Source organism: Canis aureus, chromosome 22 (genome assembly GCF_053574225.1).
Source record: "Canis aureus isolate CA01 chromosome 22, VMU_Caureus_v.1.0, whole genome shotgun sequence".
In the NCBI taxonomy this organism is placed as follows: Eukaryota; Metazoa; Chordata; class Mammalia; order Carnivora; family Canidae; genus Canis; species Canis aureus.
The window spans coordinates 18,835,209-18,859,049 of NC_135632.1; the positions used below are offsets into that span (position 1 = coordinate 18,835,209).

Sequence of the window (23,841 nt, forward strand, 5' to 3'; positions counted from 1 at the left end):
CTCACCCACCTCCCCTCCAGCAACCTTCAGTTTGTTTCCTATACTTAAGAGACTTTCATGGTTTGTCTCCCTCTCTGATAACTTTCCATTTAGTTTTCCCTCCCTTACCCTAGAATCTTTTGTGCTGTTTCTTAAAAACAAGTAAACTATAGCTTTTTTAATTGAATTTTTCACACACAAGGTCACATTAATTTCAAGCGTACAGCGTAGTGATTTAACAACTCTATACCTGGGATCCCTGGGTGGCGCAGCGGTTTAGCGCCTGCCTTTGGCCCAGGGCGCGATCCTGGAGACCCGGGATCGAATCCCACGTCGGGCTCCCGGTGCATGGAGCCTGCTTCTCCCTCTGCCTGTGTCTCTGCCTCTCTCTCTCTCTCTCGCTGTGTGCCTATCATAAATAAATAAAATTAAAAAAAAAAAAAAAAAAAAAAAAAAAAACTCTATACCTTATATTATGGTCACCATAAGTATAGCTACCATCTGTCACTTTACAATGCTATTACATCCTGACTGTATTCTCTATGCTCTTTCATCCCTGTGACTTATTTTTTCCACAACTGGAAGCCAGTACCTCCCACTCCCCTTTATCCATTTGGGCCATTTGCCCCTCTACCCTGACAATGATCAGTTTATTCTCTGTATTTATGGGTCTGTTTCTGCTTTTTATTTATTTTGTTTTTTAAATTCCACATATAAGTGAAATCTTATGGTATCTGTCTTTCTCTAATTTATTTCATTTAGCACTAGACTCTGTAAGTCCATCTATGTTGTTGCAAATGGCATGATCTCATTCTTTTTTATGGCTAATATTCCATCATCACACCTCACCTCCTTTGTCCATTCATCATTGATGGACACTTGGATTGCTTCCATATCTTGAGTATTGCAAATAATGCTGCAATAAACATAGGAGTGTGTATATCTTTTCAAATCAGTGTTTTCATGTTGAGTAAATATCCAGTAGTGGAATTACTGAATCATATAGTATTTCTCTTTTTTATTTTTAGAGTAAACTCCATACTGTTATCCACAGTGGCTATCCCAGTGTACATTCCTACCAATAGTGCATAAGTGTTTCTTTTCTTCCACATCCTCACCAATACTTATTTCCTATCTTTTCTATCTTAGCCATTCTAATAGGTATGAGGTGTTATCTCATTATGGTTTTGATTTACATTTTCCTGATGATGGTGATATTGAGCATCTTTTCATGTGTCTGTTGGCCATCTGTATGTTAGTGAGTATCTCTTAATACCTCTAAGGTTGAGTGATGAAATTAATACTCTGTCCCTATACTCAACCTCTATTCCCCCTTTCTTCCCTAATTTTTTCTATTACTACACAATTGTACAAATAATAAAATAGTAGTCTTAATTTTGTCTTTGATAGATTCTAAAAATTAAAATCCCATAAATAATATTTAAATTGAGTTAATTGAGTTTTTCAACCTTGGCACTACTGACCTATTGAATAAGAAAATTCCTTGTAGGATGCTGTCCCATGCATTTCAGAATGTTTAATAGCATCCTTGGCCTTTACCCAGTAGATGCCAGTAGCATACCCTCATTCGTTACTATCAAGGATGTCTGCAGACATTCCCAAATGCTCCCTAGGGAAAGAAGGAGTAAAATCGTTCAAGTCAAAAACCACTTGGGTTTTAATTATACATTTTTACTGTTGCAGTCTACCTTAACATGATGTGATATCATTTACATTGAGTATAAGAACCTTATGAAAGTATAGTTCCCTTTTTTCCCTCCCAAACTTTGTCCTATTTTTTCATACATTTTACTTTTACAAATGTTATATTTCCCACATTTCATTTTTTGTTGTTTAAATTATCAGTTATTTTTAAAGAACTTTAAATAATAAGGAAACAATATATTATCCATATAGTTAACCACTTCTTCATTCCTTTGTGTAGATTCACATTTTCATCTGACATCATTTTCTTCTGCCTGAAAGACTTCAACAGTTTTTATAATGCAAGTCTGCTACTAGAAATTTTTTGATCTTGTGTACATCTGAAATAAGTCCTCACAACATCATTTTAGAAACTTTTTGGCTAGGTAAAGAATTCTAGGTGTAGGATAAACAGTAAACAAAACATTGTTCCCCTCCTTATAAAACTTACATTCTAACAGAAAACACAAAAGAAAAAGTATATAAAGATACCAGCTAATGATAAGAAGTATGCAGAAAATTAAAATAGGGGTAGAGTAGCAGAGATAGAGTGGATGCTTTAGGTGGATTGGTCAGAGAAGGTGGCATTGGGGCTGCAATCTGAGAGGAGGGAAGTTTGCTATATGATATATGACCAGAGGAAGCACATTGCAGGCAGAGGGAACCATGAGGATTGCTTGTTTTTCTCTCATAGCTGGTAAGATCTTGATGTAATTAAATGTTAACCCTTTGTCCATGCCATATATTTAAAAAATGGTTTCCTCTGGTATTTAATCTTCTGTATGTTGTATTTTACCTTTCACAATTTTTTACTTATTTGAATAAATATTATTTTCTTTGTGGTGACTCCTACCCTCTCTTTTCCCTCTCCCTAACTCTTCTTTCCACACAGCAGTAGGGTATGTCTATTGATGAACCAGACTAGGAGTAGGTACTGCACATGCTCACTCAGCCCCTTAGTGTTACTTCCTCCTTTGTTGCCCTGACTTGGCCTCAAGACGCATAGGTTCTATGATAGCTCGTGTGCCGCAGCTGCCTGTTCCTGCTTCTTTCTCCAGACTCAATAACCATTCCTGACATCTATAGTGGAAAACCTCCCAGTTGTTTAAAGAACTTCACTCATGGATTTAATTGAGTGACAGATGCTACAACAGACACTCTGGGGAAAAAAAGAGCAGTCATTTATAACTCTGTGATTAAGTATCCTGCTTCTGCTCCTGGCCCCACTATCTCTGATCTGGGACTTTTTCTCAAAATACTATTTTAGAAATCTTTTTCTCTTCCATTCAGTTATAGATTCCTCCACTCTCTTGAGTATTGCCATCAATTTGAATTTTTTTTATGTTTTACAGTAATTTCTTAATTTTCTAATGTGCTTGTGCCATCTTATAAGATTCTTTGTAGGATCTGTATAATTACCTTGTTATTTCAATGAAGCATTGGCAAGAAAGAGAGGTCAATGCCTCTGATTAATTACCTAAACTAGAGTTCTCATGTGAACATTAGAATAGTTTTTTTCTAACTAAAGTTATACCTAAATTAATTTGGGAACAATTGACATTTTTCACAAAGGAGTCCTTGGTACTGTCCAGTCCATATGGTACTATATAACTTATTAAAATTGTACTTTCCCCACTTCTCCCATGCAATTTAACAATAAATTATATCACATTTCCATCAAAATATATCTTGAATACAATTACTTCTCTGCTACTACCCTATCCAACAGTTGTTTTAAATTCTATCTTCAGTTGGTCATTGATGTTTTTGTATGGTATATAAATAAGAGCCGTGCAAATAATTAAAGTACACAAAGCCACTTTTTTGAATGTGCAATGGTTCTAACAGTTTATTTGATTCTTTGGGGTTTTCTAAAGAGACCTTCATCATCTGTGAATAATAAAAATTATACCTCTCCTTTCACACTTATTGATTTATTAAGGTCTTCTACCTCTAATTAGATAAATTGTAATCACTCGATATTGGACCAGAAAAGTATCCAGTTTATTGTTTCAAAAGTATATGTATCTGTTGTTATGTTCCTCACTCATAATGTACATATTTATTTTTTTTCTTTGACATAGGCATATGATTTGTCAGATTGGGGCTTTCCTGGCGTCAGTGCCTTATTTTAAATAACAATCTTTGTCATGTTGAGAAAAATACTTCCTAATTTTTCTTACTTTTAATACAAAATTTATGTCAAGTTTTATTAACTTCCCCTTCAAAACCTTTTAAGGTGACTGTGTAATTTCTTTAAATCCTCAAAAAACCCTTTGAAGAATTTCCTATCTTTACTCCCATTTTAAAAGTCAGGACACTAAGGCCCAGGAGGTTAAATAATTTTCCCAGGGTCACATAACAAGCAAATACCAAAATCATAGTTCCAATTCTGATCTCTCTGAAACTTTGCCCTCTTAACTACAACACTGCATTGTAGTTTTGAATACGTATACACACATACATGTACAAAACTCTCATATACACATAGAGTTTTTTACATTATATCTCTATTCTGATGCAAAAGAGCCTGAAGAGAGGAAGCAGTTCAAGATTCAGAAGGTTGAGAGGACACCATCCATTCAGAGGCTCTTGAGTGGACAAAAAGAAGTAGAACATAGAGTAATTGTAAATCCCTATTTGCCCCGTCTTAAGTCATCTTGTCTGGCATCAAATGCTGAGATTCATTTGACCATCATAGCTTGTCCTAATGGTGTGTCCTTGCTACTCAACCTTGTCTGTTGCTCATGGCTTCCTCCACCAGGGGGCACGGAGTATCACTGGTGTTACTCCCTTGTCCATAGAATTCAGATTCTTCTAAAATGTCTCAATAGCAGTGTACTGGATTAAGTAAAGTCCCCACCCCCAAATTAATGTCCTCTCAGAACCTCTGAATGTGCCAGTATTTGGAAATAGGGTATTTGCAGATTTAATCAAGTTAAGATGAAATCATACTGGATTTGGCGGGCCCCAATCAAATGACTGGAAAGAAAGTGGATAGAAGGACTTGTCCCTAGAGCATTTGGAAAGAACACAGCCCTGCTGGCACCTTGATTTCAGATTATCTGGTCTCAAAAAATGTGAGGGAATACATTTTTTTGTTTGTTTGTTTGTTTAAGCCACCTATTCTGATTTGTTAGGAAACTAATATAAGCAGGAAGTCTCCCAGAGCCACCTCTCCAACACCTCCTCCCACTCCTGCACATCTAGCAGTCACGCAAACCACTTTTCTTTCTAAATGTGGGCAAAACTCCATTTTCATTTGGGGCTTACATATGAAGTACTATTCTTCAATCTCTAAAAGGGACATGAAATGAGTAAGTGGGGAGATGACTGTAGTTCAATAATTCTACATTTTGCTCTATACAGTTTTTTCAAACCTGATGCCAGCACGTGCATGAGCACACACAAACACACATGCCATTTCAAAGTCCTTTTCTTCTTCAGAATCTGAGGGTAATAAAGTCAGGCTTATTCCAACACTCTCAGAATAAACATACAAATTGTCTTGTCATTTCTTTTATTTTCTTTCTTGATAACTTGTCTTTCAAAAAAAAAGAGGAATCTTTCTTTGAGGACTATTCTTAAATGAAACTCTCTGGACATCTGTGATTTGCAGGATGACATTTCTTTCATGTAACGAATTTGTTGTTTCAGGATTGGTCTTTCCCATTTTCTCTAGTGCCCCTTTTATTTATGAATTTCCTCTATTTACATGGTTTTCCACCTTTTTTCTGGGGGATATTTAGATATCCTTGAGTTTCTGGGCTTCTGTACTTGATTTTGCTCTTAGCCTCCTGTGACTTGTTTTTGCTCTTTACCGTATTTCCACATTATGTACAGTTCTTTGGTTGTGTAACTTGTTTCATTTTTGGCAATCATTATTTTTTTTAAACTTTTCCAACTCAGTCAAACCTCCTCCAGGAGTTGGTCTTTCCTCTCTAGTAGCTTCTTCAGGTGGTGTTGCAGAACTGCTTAATTGAATCAGAGCCACTGCATTTACTTAGGTTTGTTCATTATTTCCTAAGCCTACACTGAGAGGGTATCGATTTTCTTTTATCAGACAATGCTACTGTTTTTCTGTTACATAGCTAAGAGGAAGGACCTGGGGCCTCTTTTTAATCCACCAGCTTCTGAGAAGTCCCATCTAATCTTTAGGCCTTTTGTGCCAGTCAAAATTCTTGTTCTTGATACTTCATTAAGTTCCTTTTCGCATGCCAACTGCCTCGCTTGCAAGTTGAGCTTTGCATAAACTTTGCTATCAATTCTTTGTTCTAAATAAATCATCCAGTGTTATGCCAATACAAATAACATATTTACTTCTCGCAATAGCTAGATCACAATCACAAGATTGACTCATCTACCTTTATCTCATGTTTTAAAACTTTCCTTGTTCAAGTAGGATCTCTATTAAAGAAAATTTAGAAAACGATCTTGTTTAAACTTTTCTATTAACATTATTATAAACATTTTCACATGTTATTACAGAGATGTGCATTAACACACTTTTTTGGGCTGAATAATATTCCATTAAGAGGCAGCACCACAGTTAGACACTTCATTTGTAGAGGAGGTATGTATGTCTGCTAAGCATCCTTTCCCTTTTCTTCAGGTAGCTACACTCTTACTTCACCTTCCCTCTGGAGAACTGTCCTTCCCTTCCTTTCCTCAGATACAGTTCTGATGATATTTATCTCAGTACTTTGCCTCTAACATCCCTCTGCCCCCTGTCCCAGTGACAGAGGGGCATATGTCTCAGGCCTGGTTAATCCTAATTCCTGCCGTACTTTGGACCTAGCGCCAAGAGCATTCTTGTGACTCTAGTCTTTTCCCGGTTATATCATTTCAGACCCATTTGCTGCTAGAAACAGAAGACCTAACTAATAATAGCTTAAACCTTAGGGACATCTGTCATTTTACTTAAAAAGTCTAGAGATAGTGATTGTTACTGGTTTGATTAGCATCCGTTCAAAAAGCTATGTTCAAGTCCTAACATCCAGCACCTGTGAATGTGGCCTTTGGAAATAGGGTCTTGGCAGATATAATCAAGTTAAGATGAGGTCATTACGGTGGGCTTTAATCTCTTATAAGAAGAGGACACCAGCATGTGAAGACAAAAAGGAAGGCCATGTGACAATAGAGGCAGAGACTGGAGAGATTCAACTGCCAGCCAAACACAGCTAAGGATCAACAACCATCACCAGAAACTAGGAAGAGGCAAGGAATGATCACACACACACACACACACACACACACACACACACACACACACAAACGTTTCAGAGGGAACATGGCCCTGATTTTGTATTTTTAGTCTCCAAAACTATGAGAGAATAAATTTCTGTGGTTCTAAGCCACCCAGTTTATGATACTTTGTTATGATAGTCCTAGGAAATTAATACAGTGGTGCATTAAGATTCCAGAAACAAAAAACAGAAAACCTGCCATTATATGTATAGAGAAAAACTGGCCAATGAAGGTGGAGGACATGTAAACTAGTATTCGTTCATTCCAAAAAATATTTACTAAATGTTTACTATGTGTCAAGAGATGCAAAGTGGCAAAAGGCAGCATGACTCAAATAATAGGATGCGCAAACTTTATCACCGCCATTTTTATTGTGGCTTTTAATAAATGTAGAGAGAAATTTATTACATGCCCAGCCCTCTGTATGGTGCTTTCAAGACATTATCTCACTCAGTCATCTCAATTGCCCTGTGAAAGAGTAGTTATCCTGAAATTTCCCACTTTAAACAAAGAGAAAACTAAAACTTTTGACCAACAATGTATTTGATGGACTGGTGAGTTAGAGGTCCACATGCAAGAGAACCTAGTAAAAGCCATCTGCATCTCACTCTTTGGAAAAAGACCAAATAAATAGTTCTCCCAGTTGCAAATGTATCAAAGACTCACATCAAACTTACCTGGATACTGTGGCCCCAGGCCTTTGGCTTCTGCATGATTCCACACCGTGGCATCAGTCATTCTGACAATAGATCCACAACAGGTTCCCTTTGGAGGTCAGCATGAGGACCCAGCCTCAACCACTTGCCAGTCAGTTAGTATTGATGAGAGGCCCACAGTTTATATTGGCATTTGTAAGCTAGTCTAAAGTTTTCTAGTCCTGAGAGACCGAATAACCCAATGTAGGTTGTGGTGAACAGTGTTTTATATATGAAAGGAACAACTAGGAATGTGATTTGAGGTGGAAAAGGAGCCAAGGGATGTTTATGCTTAAGAGTTGAATAATGTTTACCAAACTAAGAACAGGCACAGTATTATAAGAGATGTCCATTGGAGCCTGCCCAAAATGGGTTCTCTGTTTTAACAAATGAAAATGGGAAATAATGCATAATGGAGGCCCTATAAAGTACTGTTTTTAAGAAACCAATTTAAACAGCATTTTCATGCTTGTTGACCTTGGATGCATTCCTTCCTCCCCATACCCCCCCCCACCTCCCTTTCTTCCTCCCTCTTCCCCTCTTTCTCTCCTATTAATGTCCTGTAGAACAGTGTATGTGGGATATCAGTTATGAAATCCTGAGCTAAAGAACATTGTAATAGTGCCCCAGAGATGTTCACATGAAAATGAAGAACAGCAGGATAATGGCATAGAGCATTTTAGGAATGTTTCTAACTACACATTGCAAAGTCTGGGTAAGACTCCTTGGCAGGAGGTAGGGTCCTTAATGATGCCAAACAGGTGTGAGCACACTCTTTTTGTTATAGAATTATAAACAAAAGTCATCTTGCATTGTGATATTTTTTGTAACTTTTCAACTGAAATTTTAACAAATTTTGCAAAATATCTAAAACTTTTTGATAAAAAATACCATTTGTGTCTCAGAACAGGAAATCTTAAAGTTGGCATACCACTTCTATCTGGTGCAGGTGTCACACAGCCATGAGTGTCAAGTGATGAGGTATAAACCAGAGGCCGAAGATAGACACAAGTACTTTTTCCCCTTTAAAAGTGAAGATATGTTTTAATTAAAATAGTTTAAGAAAAACCACTTACTTAATTAGGCACTTTGTTAAGCATAATATTAGCACCAGCAATAGAAGCAAAAACACAGTCTCTGCCCATGAGAGGCTCACAGTCTACTGGGAAAGATAAGGGCATGGCCAGTAGATTGACTGGGATAGTAAAGGGATACTTAAAAGGGAGTAAACCCCACATGGAGGTTTCAGGGCATTCACTGAGCAGGTTTAAATGGAGTAGAGCCTTGAAGAATGAGTGATATTTGCCCCATAGGAGATGAGGAAAGAACAGATTCAAAGGTACAGAAGCCTGAAAGGTAATGTAAGCTCAGAGACCAATCAGTTCTGTGTAGAGAGGTACAGGGTGGGAAATATACGGGGGGGTGCAGAGAATGAGGATGAAGATGAAGGGGTAGGTTGAGGCAGGCTTACAAAGCCTAGTGTGGGATCCAGATCCACCAGTGCATTGGCTGTGTGACCCTTGTTAATATGTCATCTCCCCTTTTCACCCTTCATATATTTCACTGAAAGCAGTTTCTGGAGGCAGATTCTCAGGCTCGAATACTGACTTGTCTGCTTCAAGCTTCTTCAACTATAAAACAGTACCGACTTAGAAATAAATAAAATAGTACCATCTTTAAAGGGTTAATGAAAGGATTAAATGCAGCGATATGTGCGCTTGACACAAATGAACATTTATCGGTGTTTGGGATTATTGTCACTGTCATTGATGACATCATTCTCTTCATTGTCTGGAAGGATATGCTAAAATAACATATGTGAAAGTGCTTGGAAAACTGAAAACCAGAATTGTTAGCATTACCATGTCAATAATGCGCTCACTACCCATGTGCCAGCATCTCTTCAGCAGGGCTGCCTGCTGGCCTACCACAAATGTCTCCACAAATGGTATGGTGCACAGCGATGGGGCACCATCCATTTAGATTAGGGTTGATAGAGGTGTCCTAGGTGTTGACTGGAGTGCTGGTCATTATACATATGTCAAAGCCAATAAAAGGTTTACTTAAGACCAGTGCATTTAAAAATATTTTTGAAAATCACAGCTTAGAGTCAATGGCACTTCTGGCAGTTTGGGCTTGTTTCAGATCAAAGCAGCCGACGCCTTGAGACCACTCATGCCTCTGCTTCAGTCCTGGCACAGAGTCATTGCAGAATGCATTGCAGAATGCAAAGACCTTAAGTGACCTTTCTCTCTCCATTTCTACCAGTTCTCTGTCTCTTTGGGTAAAGAAATGAGGCAGGAAAATCTACTCTTTGCCCCCAGGTATGGACACATTTGGCTCAATCCATTCCTCTCAGAATCTCCCCCTCTCTCACAGCTGGCTGGCTGACTTGCCTCAGGACAAATTTTAAGTTCCCAAACTTTCAGAATGCTTTTTTGAAAAGCAAGTTTCTCTTATACAAAACAACACCTTAGAAAATCCAAGCGATTTATTTTTAACAGATTCTTAAAGTGCCCTAAATCACCAAAACTTGCCAGCAGGGCACGATGTAAGACTCGGCCATCATTATCAATCAAGGTACTGGGTCTGCAGTGAGCGGGGCACTGAACAAAGCTAGAGGCACAAATTAAGGATGTTTTCTGAGCTAAGCCCCTGGTGGGCAGGGGGCCTGTCTGGCTAAATTGCTTTGTGCCACACAGAAGAGAAGAAACGAGCAGTTTTTTATATTAGTGATGGTTATGTGCTTGCTGTGAGCCTTCAGAAGTAAGCAAAGGCCAGAGCTATCTGGGGTGTTTGACAGAAGATTTTCTTGGGGGGAACACAAGACTTAAATCCTCAAGCAGGTTGAAGTCTCCTGGCAAAGGAATCATGGAAAAAAGGCTAGAATTGCCTCTGAGCTCCAAATGCCTAACAGAACTCACATTGATTTGTTTATAGTTCTTGAAAGACATGCCATCAACTACTAATGGTTCCAGAAAAACTGAGGAACAAGTGTCTGTTTCAGAGGAGTGTGCATCAGCAGCTTCCCACACCCAAAGCCCCCAGGAGCCCCGCAGTCCCTCTGCTCACCTTCCCAAGCCCCTTTCATCCAGCCTGCATTTTCCTGACTGCGCTCAAGTGTGTCTGAAGAGAGATCACCAAGCAAAACAGCTATGTAGGTCTTCCTTTCTCCTTCTTTTCCTCTCTCTCTTCCCTTCTCCCTCCCTCTATTCCTCTCTCCCTCTCCTCTTCTCTCTCTCTAAACCTTTTACACTGCAGTTGAACAAGCCCCTGGATAAAGACTTTATCCAAAAACCCCCTCTTTAAAGTTATTTCAAATTTCTCTGCAAGGCTTTCAGAAATCTGTTTGTTTGAGGGCAGAATTAGATGTGACCGGCGTTTTATTGTGACATAAAACCATATTTCTTCCCTGGAAGATTAAAAAATAAAATCGGTTAATAAGAAAAGCTGTCAGCAACAGAAAATGGCTGACATAATCCGTTTATCCTCCGAGCAATAAAGATATTGGTCCTTGGGAGTCTATCCTCTCTCTCATGTTATTTCGCCCAAAACATTATCTTCCCAGCATTCTGATGGATTAAGAAGTCATATGGGAGATAGCAGGGAAATGACAGATACAAAAAAATATATAATATCCTTTCATTTCCCCTCCTCCCTCCACACTCACTCATATTCCCCCTCTCTCTTCCTCCCTCCCCTTACCAAAAACACACACACACTTTATTTTCTCTCTTTTCCCTCTCCCTGACACCCTCCCATTTTTCTCACCCTTTGGAAAAGAAATAGATCTTCTTTTACCCACAATTCCAATACTCTGATAATCCTAATAGGGGTGATGATGCAAAGTGGCACTGAAGTCGGTGCCTGCTGTGTGTGTGTGTGACTTGCACACATCTACATAGACACAGATCACCAAATAAAGAGATGGACCCTTGATAAGGCTGTTGAACACCTAGAGAGAAAGAGAGTTAAGTGTATCTAGCCATACTCGTAGATTTTTAATCTAGGATGTCTGACAATAGCATAAATTTCAGGAACAAGGCTGAAGCACAAGCTAAAGGAAACAATAAATGGAGCTTGGAGAGGCTACAATTAAAATACTGTTTGGATTTTAGAGGATTAAGAAAAAAAATTACAAATAAAAATAAAGCACAGTGTGGCCAAACTTGTTTTCCTCTTTTCTCAATTAATAGTACCAATCACTACCTTTTCTCATATGCATGGAGATTATTCTGAGGAAGAGATTCTTGAGATCATCCATCAGAACCCTCAGGATACTTTTAAACTGCTTTATAAATAATCCCTAGAACCCCTTCTTGGTATTTTAAGGAGGGATAAGGGGAATGCAAATAGAAACTAAGCAACATCTCTAAAATGTATTCTTTGGTTTGGAATGTTACTCTCTTTTCCATCTAGGTCTCACCACTCTCTTTTTAACGTGCTGCTTCTCTCAAGTGATACACCAGCCTTTCGGTCAGTCCTAGGAATTTTGTTCAAACAGCTAAATATTAAGTCTTACTGACCAAGCTGTGTGTTTCATATGAATTGAAAGAAGAATATTGTTTTCCTGGGAATCTGACCATGTGAGTTTACTGCCAACATGTATGCTCTCTTAGGTAAGATCACAGGTAGCTGAGAAGGAATCATAAATACCAGGAGGAGGTGGTGAGCCCCCAAAATTGTGGTAGAATGGAGAATTTCCGGAAATGATTTTCAGTGTCCATGAAAGTGGACAATTATGTATGTATATATTTATCTACATGCATATATTCAATATCTAAAAATCATCTAAAATATACCACTCACAATTATTTTTTAAGTTCACCAGTCTATCCTCACCTAAGTTACCAGAAATGGAAAATAATACAATTTCCCACTTTTCTAATAGCTAATCTTCAGGTATGTCTGTGACTATAGTATCCTCACATGGTATAAGGATAAGAATGGACCAAGTTAAGGGTAAGAGAGAAGGTGAGATGAGGAAGATGAAGGATGTGGTTTGGGGATCCCAATTCATAAATTACCTTTCTTTTTAACTTGACAGTTTGCAAATGATATAATAGAAATACCATCAGGGTTCCAAGGAGAAAATAATTTTGATTTCTTTCAATTCATATACTTCTATGTACTCACATCTTTCTGCAGCAAATCTTTCTGGGATTACAACTTTCTATACATTTTGAAAACCAGTTGCTATAGAAGGCTTAAATTTAAGCCTTGCATTGTATAAAATACACTCCCATAAAAAATGATGTTACCCACTCAAAACAAATATACACATTTTATTATGGCAAAACCTCTTTATTTAAATGGCTATAAAACCGGATGCTGAGCAAATGTCTACAGCAATTAAAAACATTGTGTCTTAAATTCATAAACCACAATTACTAAAGCTAAATGTTTCACTGAAAAAGAGGCTGTTTCTCAATTAAAAGCCTTTAGTAAATAAAAGCTGCCTGAATTTTAAGTGTTTGGATTCTGTAGCACAAAGCTGAGCACCTCAAATATTTCCATGTGATGGTATTAATGATTAAAATAGAAACCCTGAATTAAATTAGTTCCTAGTTCGACAATTGACCATGCCTAAAACACAATTCATTTATTACTTCGCTGAAAATGTTATTGTCATTGTGTTAAACCAGGCATCATAAATCATCCTAATGCAAGGCTTAATATGGCCATAAACCACTGCTAGAAATTGACTAGGAATTAGCTTGGAGTTGATTACAATCCCTGGATTATACATTTTGCCTAACATTTGTTCATTCTTCTTCAAACAAACATTTAGTGAGTGGTCACCATGCATCAGGTGCTATACCAGGTGCTGGGAATCTGTAGCTAAACAAGACAAGGTCACTGCCTTCTGGAATGCCCCTCTGGCAGCAGCAACACCTTGATGTGGTGGGTACTCTGAGAGAGGAGGTAGAGGGCGGGAGCACACTGGTCATTCCCCAGAGGTAGAAGTTCCAACATAACCTGGGTGTAGTGCCATGGCAGTTCCTTCTTCACACACTACTGGCGTGCTCAGGTGCCCAACATCAATGTGATTCTGGGAGATGGATGCCAGGGTCTCATCTCCAAAGTCCTCCCAGGACTTTGTTTCAGGGGAGTTTATGGCAATTATGGCGATGAGCATATATGTACCTCTGTTGTTGAATTACCTGCCCATCATTTATCTAAGCTAATGACCCTGAAATAATCACAAACTACAAAATGGAACAGATTAAATTTAAATAAAGTTCTCTTCAAAAGCACTTTAAAAATAGAAGACTTATCAGATTATTATAAAAATTATAAAAATCAAGACATTTCTAATACTCATGTTGTCTCCTTCATAGTACCAATAAAACTCTATGGAAATTCTAAATGACCTGCCTGTTTCTCCAATGACATTGTGAGATCCTTGACAACTGGGGTGGTTCATGGTGAGTGGTCTATAAATGTCTGTCAAATCCAATTAAGTGGAAATATTTTCTAGTTAATAGAAAGTATAAGTCATCTGTATTGAAAATTACTCAGTTTATCAATGACAATGAGTTACCTTTTTCTTGTCAGAGCAAGATGTCTAGATGGTTGGTCTATATAAGTCTTGACCTGGTCATGAAGTGGGTTGTTCTACTTAATGAATGCATTTAGGTTTACAGAGGATTACCCAAAATACTTTATTTGGGTTACCAATTTAGAAAGGGGATCTTAAAATACAATATAATTCTCTACAGTAAAACTAAATGGACAGGATTAAATTGTTGATCCAGGAGGCAGGTCATTGTGAAGATAAAGTTATCACTTTCTCAGAGAGTACAAATGCTAGTTAATGGCATTCTTTCAGTGAGTTATCACTGGCATATGAGACACTTTTAAAAAGAAACCCCAGATTTCCTCAGGTCCACTTGTACTGTTCTGGGAGCTGCTTGGCAATTTTTTTTTCTTATGGAATTCCCTGGTTGTATGAAGTTGATTGAGCACTTCTAGTAATGTAGTGTATGCATTTGTGTGTGTGATTTAAATTACTGCATCTGCAAACTACTAAGCACTCATTTAGTTCTTGCAACAATGCTCTGAGCCAGGTACTATTATTATAGCCAATTTACAAATAAAGACACTGGCTTAGAGTTTATTTGCCCAAGGTATAAAACCAGGACTTCATAAACCCAGAGCTAGGATTTCAATGTTCTTTCTCTTAATTACTATTCCATACTGCCTCCATTCAGTTGATTTACAGAAATATTAAGTAAACCATGCAGAATTTAATAGCTTCCTCCCAGTTAAATAAAACTTGAGAGGAAAATGTGAATGAAATCTTCAAACTTCTCTTAGGGGTTTGGTCTCAGTTTTTCCTCACCTGGATCTTTCAAGATGATTGTGATCCACTTTCCTGGCTAACCTGCCATTATTCTTTTTACTTTCCTGATGTATACAAGTCTAAAGTCAGGCAAAGGTCCGTCCTTACCACTTAGTCAATCAGTAAGGACCTGCCACAGGCTCAGCTCCATGCTAGGTGGCATTGGGAGTAAATATGTTTAGAAAAAATCCAACTGAAGTGCAGTTCTAGAAAAACTCCAGGTCATGGATATAAGGCTAAAATGAGACAAGGAAACTAGGCTGGTTTTCAAAATTGAAGCCAGGACTTATGCACATGCCCTCGGTTTTCTTCTTCATTCTTCCCAGGAATGCACAATGAATAGTTAGAAGAGATCTGCATCTGCAAGGAAAGCTCTTGAGTAGTTCCTTTTGCATCTCTTGCCTTCTAATGAAACTATTGAATATCTCATTTAGAGTTTGTTGTATATAGATTTAAGTAATTAAAGAAAGTTTCCAGCTTGGAAACAGATGTGCAAGTAAAGTAAAAGTCATCTCCTGATTGAGAAGAATAAAAGTTCTTCCTGCTGCTATGCAGATATGCATAAATATCCCAATTTTTTTTTAAATCTCTTTTTCTGATTGAGAGGGACCACTTGGAGCATAGAAAAGCTTCTTGCAGAGAAAGTAGTTCCCTCATGTGCAAAGCAGGTACAGGAAATATAAATCCCTCAGATTAGTTTAAGAAGGCTAAAGATAAGGCTCCTTTATAACAGCAATTAGAGGCCAGCACATGGACTCTAATTAACATGAGCACATAATGCTGACAGGGAAGAAAGTTGTCAACCTAAGACGACTTTGGACAAGTTTTTGATACCCAATATGTACATGAGAGGAAGAAAGAGATACCTTTTTAAAGCAGAACAAGAAAATCTACAACTGGATGAATAAAGAATGGTACTTTCGGTTGACAACGTGAAAAAACTTACATATATTTCTTTAACTCTTGATGTGAATGGCACTTTCTTTAAATTTGGTCTGCAAAACCAATAATCAGCTAAATAAGAATAAATTTTCTTTTATTTACAACTTATATGATAGTATAGTAACTATTTGCAACATGTAGACAATATCTTGTATAAGAGAGCTCTTACAAATCAGAAAATCTCTGTAGAAATTTGGGCTAAGGATTAAAAATAGGCAATTCACAAGAGAAAAATCCAAATGGCCAAAAAGAAAGACATGTAACAGAATGTGGAAGTAAATGAGTGAAAAAGCAGATGCCAAGGATCATCAGATTCCAAAACAATGATTGTAAAAATCATTTTAAAAAATGATTGTAAAATCCATTCTGCCAATTCATAGGATCACCCACCTCCAGGCTAAAAAAAGGAGAAGCTGAAATGTTCAGTTGAAAAGAGTTGTCAGTGTGCCTGTAGTTCTTCTCCCACCCCCACCCCCACCTCCTTTCTCCCAGCCTTTCTCCTCACCTCCAACCATTGTCAGGATTCTCTAGAGCATGACTTGTGGTCCCCTAAGTCTGCAGTAATGCAAGGACTGGATTTATGTTGTCTAAGAAGACCAAAGGTGGAGATTGTGTCCAGAGCTCACAGAATGAAAAGACATATCAGGAACTAGTTCCTTCCAGTAATGATGGGTTTGTCTGTGTATTAAATAAATCCAAGAGAAGCAATAGGATTTTTGTAAAAGACCATACCAAGTGAGCATCTTTCTGGAAGCCAGACAACCTCAACAGAAACAGGTTCTGGATACAGAGAGAGCCGGGGTGCATAAGATGCCAGCCAATGAAACAGCACTGTTCATATGAAAGGAGCCCAGTAGTTCATCTCAGAGAAGACCAGGAAAAACTCATCACTCAGGTTATATCTGACTCCTCTGGAGTTTGGGGGGGAACCAAGTTTAGAGAAAACTACTCTTTCACTTATTCAAAGTTTTTTTAAAACTGTATTTTTTTATTAAAAACTTTTAAAAAAATATTTCATTTATTTATTAATGAGAGACACAGAGAGAGAGTGAGAGAGAGGCAGAGACACAGGCAGAGGGAGAAGCAGGCTCCATGCAGGGAGCCCAATGTGGGACTCGATCCCAGGTCTCCAGGATCGGGCCCTGGACTGAAGGCAGTGCTAAACCGCTGAGCCACCTGGGCTGCCCTACTAAAAACTTTTCTTAAATTAATTAACTAATTTGTACAAGTTGGGAAACTTGCACAACCACTCTCTTTTCCTTATTGAAGGCTTCCTAGCCTAGAGCATTTTTTAAATGGGGGAGATGAAGTTTTAGAGTAGAAAGGAGTATTAAGTTATGTATGACACTGGACTGGATATTTCAATTTGTTCTGTGAAACTGTTCTTAAAACAGGAAGTGACAGAAGGACTATTTGAAAAGTTATAGAACCTGCTAGAGGAGTCTTCTAAGGCTCCTAGAAGAATGTATCTGCAGTGGTTTGAATGGATAGTAGAGAAATGAAAAAAACTTGCTTTACCCTACTGGAGCTATTTGCTCAATAAACTGGTTACAGAGATAAAAATTTTCAACTTTGTAAGGAAGGAAAGAAGGAAAGAAGAGAGAAGAAAAAGGGAAGAAAAGAGGAAGGACAGGAGGAAAAAAGGGATAGAAGAGAGAAAAACGGGGAGGAAATAAATGGCAAAAGGAAAGGATAGAGGGAAGGAAAGAGGGGAAGGAAACATATGCTAATAGAAACAACCAGATATCCATTTTCATGTACCAATTTGGCAAAGATGTTTTCTAATAACCAGAGAAAGCACTGTTGACAAGAACCAGACGTTCTTGTATACTGTTGGCAGGAGAGTTAATACAACTTGCTGGAGAGTTTTTGGAAATATGTATCAAATGCTTTTTAAGAACATACTCTTTGAGGGATCCCTGGGTGGTGCAGCGGTTTAGCGCCTGCCTTTGGCCCAGGGCGCGATCCTGGAGACCCGGGATCGAATCCCACATCGGGCTCTTGGTGCATGGAGCCTGCTTCTCCCTCTGCCTATGTCTCTGCCTCTCTCTCTCTGTGACTATCATAAATAAATAAAAATTAAAAAAAAAAAAAGAACATACTCTTTGATATAGATATAACTCTACTGCTAGGAATTTATTATAAGAAAATGTGGATGTGAACAAAAGTTTTGCTACAGGGATATTCAATGTGGTGTGTTTTATAATAAAAAAACAGGGTAATGATCAAGTAAACTATGTAATCCTACAGAAAGAATATATATATTATATATATACACACACACACCCTTGGAAGTATATTTTAGTTTTAAAAAGCACCTTAGAAGAGTGTCTATGGTATATAGATAACATGTAATATACACACACACATATACATACACATATACATGTGTGTGTATGTGTGTGTGAGATGGATGTGGATGATATACATCAAAATGTTAAAAGTAGCTAAACTTTGGATGATGAAATTATGGATGATTTTTATTTTCTTCCTTTTGCTTAATTTTCTATAGTAAGCATGCATTACATTTGTAAGAAAAGCAAATATTATGAGGACATAGGGAGAAGGTGACCATATGTAAGCCAGGAAGAGGTTCCTCAGCAGAATATGAACTTGATGACACCTTGATCTTGGATTTCCCAGCCTCCAGAACTATGAGACACAAATTTCTGTTGTTTATGCTACCCAGTTTGTGGTATTTTAACAGCCCAAGCTAATACATCATGCTAAATGGTGACAAGATGAACGGAGACTGAAAGTCAGTAGAACTTTGGGGACCTGAGAAAGATAAGACCACGGTTATCCAGTGAAGATGCTAAGGATGATTCCAGAAGGAAGAAGGGAAAATCACCCACTGCTGAATTCATAAAGGGATATAGGTGTGGCTTTTGAGGATGGTTAAAAGAGAGAGAAAAAAAAGACAGTGTCTTCCTATACTACTCTTCACTTCCTTCTACCATCCATCTCCAGTGTTATCCTTTTCAATCTAATTGTTTCAACTCAGAGTGGCTTCTAGGACAAGACGGAAGAACTAGCACAGGCAAAGAATTCACTCTCCATTCCAAAACTAGAATGATATACAAATATTTTAAGCTAAAATATTCATTCATTTAACTGGCAAAAAATTAAGCTTGATATTACCAAATGTAAGAAAGAATGTGGATCTATTTATCTCTTTACATATTGCTTTTGTGAGTATAATTTGATGCAGTCACTTAGGAAACACTTTGGCATTTCCTCCTAAAGTTGAGCATTCATATACCCTATGACTCAGTGATTCTGTTCCTAAGTGCAGCATAGAGAAGTTTTTGCAGTTGTACAACAGAAGAATTTCATAGCAACACTGTTCCTGGAGCGAAAAATTGGAAGTTAACTCATATACCATGAGTAAGAGAGTAGATTAATAAATAATAGTATATACACAAAACGGAATATACACTAGTCCAAACAAATGAAATACAGTGACCCAAAATGATAAAGGTGGATCTTAGTAATATAATAGAAGGTGAAAAAGTCCTAAAAGAATGTGCACACAAATGATATTCTGTTTACAAAGTTAAAAATAATTAAAATAAAAATACTGCATATGTATAGATGCATTAAAACTATATGTTATGGGGATCCCTGGGTGGCTCAGTGGTAGCCCCTGCCTTCAGCCCAGGGTGTGATCCTGGAGACCCAGGATCGAGTCCCATATTGGGCTCCCTGCATGGAGCCTGCTTCTCCCTCTGCCTCTCTCTCTCTCTCTCTCTCTCTCTCTCTGTGTGTCTCATGAATAAATAAATAAAATCTTCAAAAAAAAAAGTAAATAAAAAAAAACTATATGTTAAAGAAGCAAGGAAATCATGAAGCCAAGGATTCAGGAATATATTTACCTCAGGTGAGTGGAAGCAAGGGGATAAGTTGGTGAGGGAGAATCTGCTATTAGACATAGTTTACCATCAAATGTTTAGTTTTGGGAGGACTGTGGGCTAGAAGGAAGGGAAGGAGGGAGGGAGGAAGGGAGGGGAGAGGAAGGAGGGGAAGGAGGAAAGGAAAGGAGAGAGGGAGGTTGGAAATACGCATGTACACCCAAGCATGCACACACACACAAACACACACACACACACGTGGGCCAGGGAGGGAAGTGTGTCAAGAACCAAGGACTGTGGTTAATCCAATTCTGTGTATCTGAGATTTTTTTTAAAAAGAAATAAATGGCTATATTAAAAAATAAGAGAAAATATCTATAGACCCACAACCAAATAAATGTAACAAATACTTCTCAAAATTAAGAAAATACTTGCAGACCAAAATAATGAGCAAACTCTTAGCAAGTAATTGGCCACAGAAATGGCACACCCATCATAACTGGGGGCTCTGATAGACCCACCCACCCACCAGAGGTTTCCAACGAGAGATTTCCAGCAGCATAAACAGCCACCATGTACCACCATAGCCAGCGGATTGAGCACTGTAATGGGCCAAAGTCCAGAACTGCTTTATCCATACAGAACAGGCTCCAGCTCTAACATAAGACATAGTTCTAAACCATGATTTCCAGGTCCCCTGGGTCATTTCCTAATAGTTTTAGTACCACTGTATACTGTGAATCTACAAAAGAGGGTCATGGGGAGCACTTTCCCTCAAACTTATTTGACTACAAGACTCTTGTGGAACTAATATTTATTGTAACATGTTGATTAATGCTGTCTTGTTGATTAATGTGATTTGTTGTGAGAAAAGAGGGGAAACTTGTCCTTTGACTAACCTGGTAAATCTAATGTCTGGTGTTCACCACTTCATCCTTAGTACTGTAACAGATCTTCAGTAAATATGCATTGAATGAATTAATGCAAAATTAGTAAATGATATGAGGGAAGAAACAAGAAAGGTCCATGGTATATGAACTGAAAGTGAAGAAACGAGATATAGTCTGAGTCTAGGCTCCACCACAGACTAGAAATGTAATCTTGAGAAAATTCCTCAACCTTCGCATCTGTAAAATGGGGTTTCCTTACATTGCTGAGATATTGGGTAGCATACATGCAATACAGTATGTAAAGCACAATTCCTAAAACATTGGAGGTACTCACTGAAATTTCTATTTGTTAAATTATTTCCATTTGTTAAAGAATTTTGATCTGTTGGAGAAGAAAAAATAGCAGTCGCGAGAAAGTCATTTCAAGATAAAAAGAGAGCCAATGTTCTGGAGCCAGGAAGGAGGGCTTTAGCAGCAATTAGTACCAGCAGATTCTCCAAAGAACTAGAAGCCTACATTTGTGGAATACGGGGATATTTTATATCTCTACTTAAAAGCTCAGCTACATTCTGTTCAATGTGATTTTAAAGTTATATTCTAGTGCAAAGAGGAATTTCTTTGGTAACCTCAACTCTCTTTATCAGAGAACAGTTTCATGCCTAATCTTTTGAATGTAGGTAGTTGCCAAAGAAAAATGAAAATGAAAAGTGATGAGCAAACACCCAGCATGTACATTCCTAACATAACAGAGAATTTAGTACAACTCAGAAGTTATTTAGTCAGGAAAACAGTTCTGGTGGTGTCTGGAGCAGCACAAGATATTGTGCCTCGTTGTGCATTTTTTACCATTTTTTATTTAGCAGCAAGGGTTTACGATGACCTTTTAGGCTAGGTTCACCCTCACTCTAAGCCCACAGTTTATGACTATTCTGGAGCAGAAAGATATACAGAAGTCGTTCCTCCACAGCAGCTGACTTGCTGAGGGAGCTCCTTAGCTATGACCTGTCCTTGAGCCTACCTTGTGAGAATGTTGCCTGGATCTTGTATGACGCTGTGTTGCCCTATCAGTGATGTCCTGCCTCCTCTATCATCATGTTCACTTGACTTGTAAGTTACTTATCAGAGAGCTGCTTAGGGAGCTTTGGTTCATCTTTAATTGGAAATAAATTAATATTAGTGGATAAGATAGCAGAATGCATTCGGAGCTATACGGGTGTGTGGCTTTGAAGTACCACGAAGGATTTTTCTCATGTATAAACCTGGAATTGTCAGTGGCTATCTTCCCCAGACCTGGAGGAATCACACACAGAGAAGAAAGGTCTGAGAGATAGAAAGGAGGAAAGCCCCACCGATGCTATTTGAGCCCTGGCTCCCACTGCCAGAATTCAAAATCACTCGGTTAGAGAGAAGTGTATCTGTTGCATGAAATTTTAAAAGTCTGAAGTAGTAAGATTCTAGATATTTTTCTTGTATTTGTACATATATCAAATATGTAAAATCAACATATGCATATATATATACAGGAATAATACTATATTACTGAGTTTTTTCAATTAATAATATAGCTTGCAGATCTTTCCAAGTCAAAATATACAACTCTACTTCATTCTTTTAAAAGGCCATATAATATTTCATACTATGAAAAAAAATATTTCATACTATGTGTGATAGTTAATTTTATATGTCAAATTGACCGGGTCATGAGGTGTCCATATATTTGGTCAAATATTAGTCTGAGTGCATCTGTAAAATTATTTCTGGGTAAGATTAACATCTGAATCAGTAGCCTGAGTAAAGCAGATTGCCCTCCCCAGTGTAGATGGGCCCTATCCAGTCAGTTGGAGGCCTGAATAAAACAAAATGGCAGAGTAAGAGATAATTCCTTCTGCCTGACTGCCTTCAAGATAGGACATTGGTTTTTTTGTTTGTTTGTATGTTTGTCTGTTGTTTGTTTTTTCCTGCATTTTGAGTCTCAAGCCTGCCAGCTTCCAGACTGGAACTAAACTGTTAGCTCTACTGGTTTTCCAGCTTGCTGATGACAGATCTAGGGACTTGTCAGCCACTTTAATCACATGAACCAATTCCTTTAAAAATAAATCCATGTGTAAATTTATTTGTAGAGAGATTTAAATTGGCTTTCTCTCTGGAGAATTCTGACTAGTACACTATAGATGAGCCATCACTTCTTTGACCATTCCCTATTATAGGTAATTTATATTGTTTTTAATTTGCCTATTTTAAATAATGTTAAATCTGTGTTGCTGGAATGGGTTTGTTTCTGTAGGAGAGATCCCAAAGAGTAGAATAGTTGGGACAAAGTATAAATACTATAAATTTTAACTTTGCTCTGTATTTCAGATTTTCATTACAAAGAGGCTTTCCTAGCTTTTATTCTCGCCAACAATAAATCACAGTGGCTATTTGTCTATACCCACATGCACTGGATATTTAAAATATTTTTAAGTTGATAATCTGAAGACTAAAAAGCTACCATTATTACTTCAGTTTTTTAAAGATTTTATTTATTTATTCATGAGAGACACAGAGAGAGAGGCAGAGACATAGGCAGAGGGAGAAGCAGGCTCCCCGCAGGGAGCCCAATGCAAGACTCTATCCCTGGACTCAGGATTGAGCCTGATGCAGGACTCTATCCTGGACTCTGGATAATGATCATGCCCTGAGCCGAAGGCAGACTCTCAACTGCTGAGCCACCCAGGCATCACTACTTTTTTTTTTTTCACTCAATATTCACTTATATTTACTTATATTTTCTTTTCTACTGATCTTCGTGCCTACTGTCATGTGTCTCCATATAGAATCATTCTCATTTGGCCTGATGAAATCCCTGTAGTGTTTCCTGAAGTACAGTTTTTACTGTTGATTAAATGTTTTAATTCTAGTATAGTTAAAATACAGTGTTATATTAGTTTCAGATGTACAAAATAATCAGAACTTCCATACATCTCTCAGTGCTCATCATCATAAGTGTACTCCCTAAACTCCATCACCAATTGCACACATCCCCCTACCCACCTCCCCACAGCCCCATTAGTAACCATCAGTTTGTTGTCTATAGTTAACAATCTGTTTCTTGGTTTCCCTCTTTCTCTCTCTCTCTCTCTTTCCCTTTGCTCATTTGTTTTATTTCTTAACTTGCAACTATGACTGAAATCTTATGGTATTTGTCT

General features: G+C 37.8%; 1 long non-coding RNA gene across 1 annotated transcript in view; it reads left to right on the top strand.

The window, feature by feature from the left end:
• Nucleotides 1-23,841, top strand: part of LOC144293835 (uncharacterized) — a 118,615-nt gene that overhangs the window by 37,823 nt on the left and 56,951 nt on the right. The window contains exon 2 of the long non-coding RNA XR_013361153.1: nt 13,967-14,053. This is a non-coding gene — a long non-coding RNA (uncharacterized LOC144293835). The remainder of the gene's footprint in view (nt 1-13,966; nt 14,054-23,841) is intronic.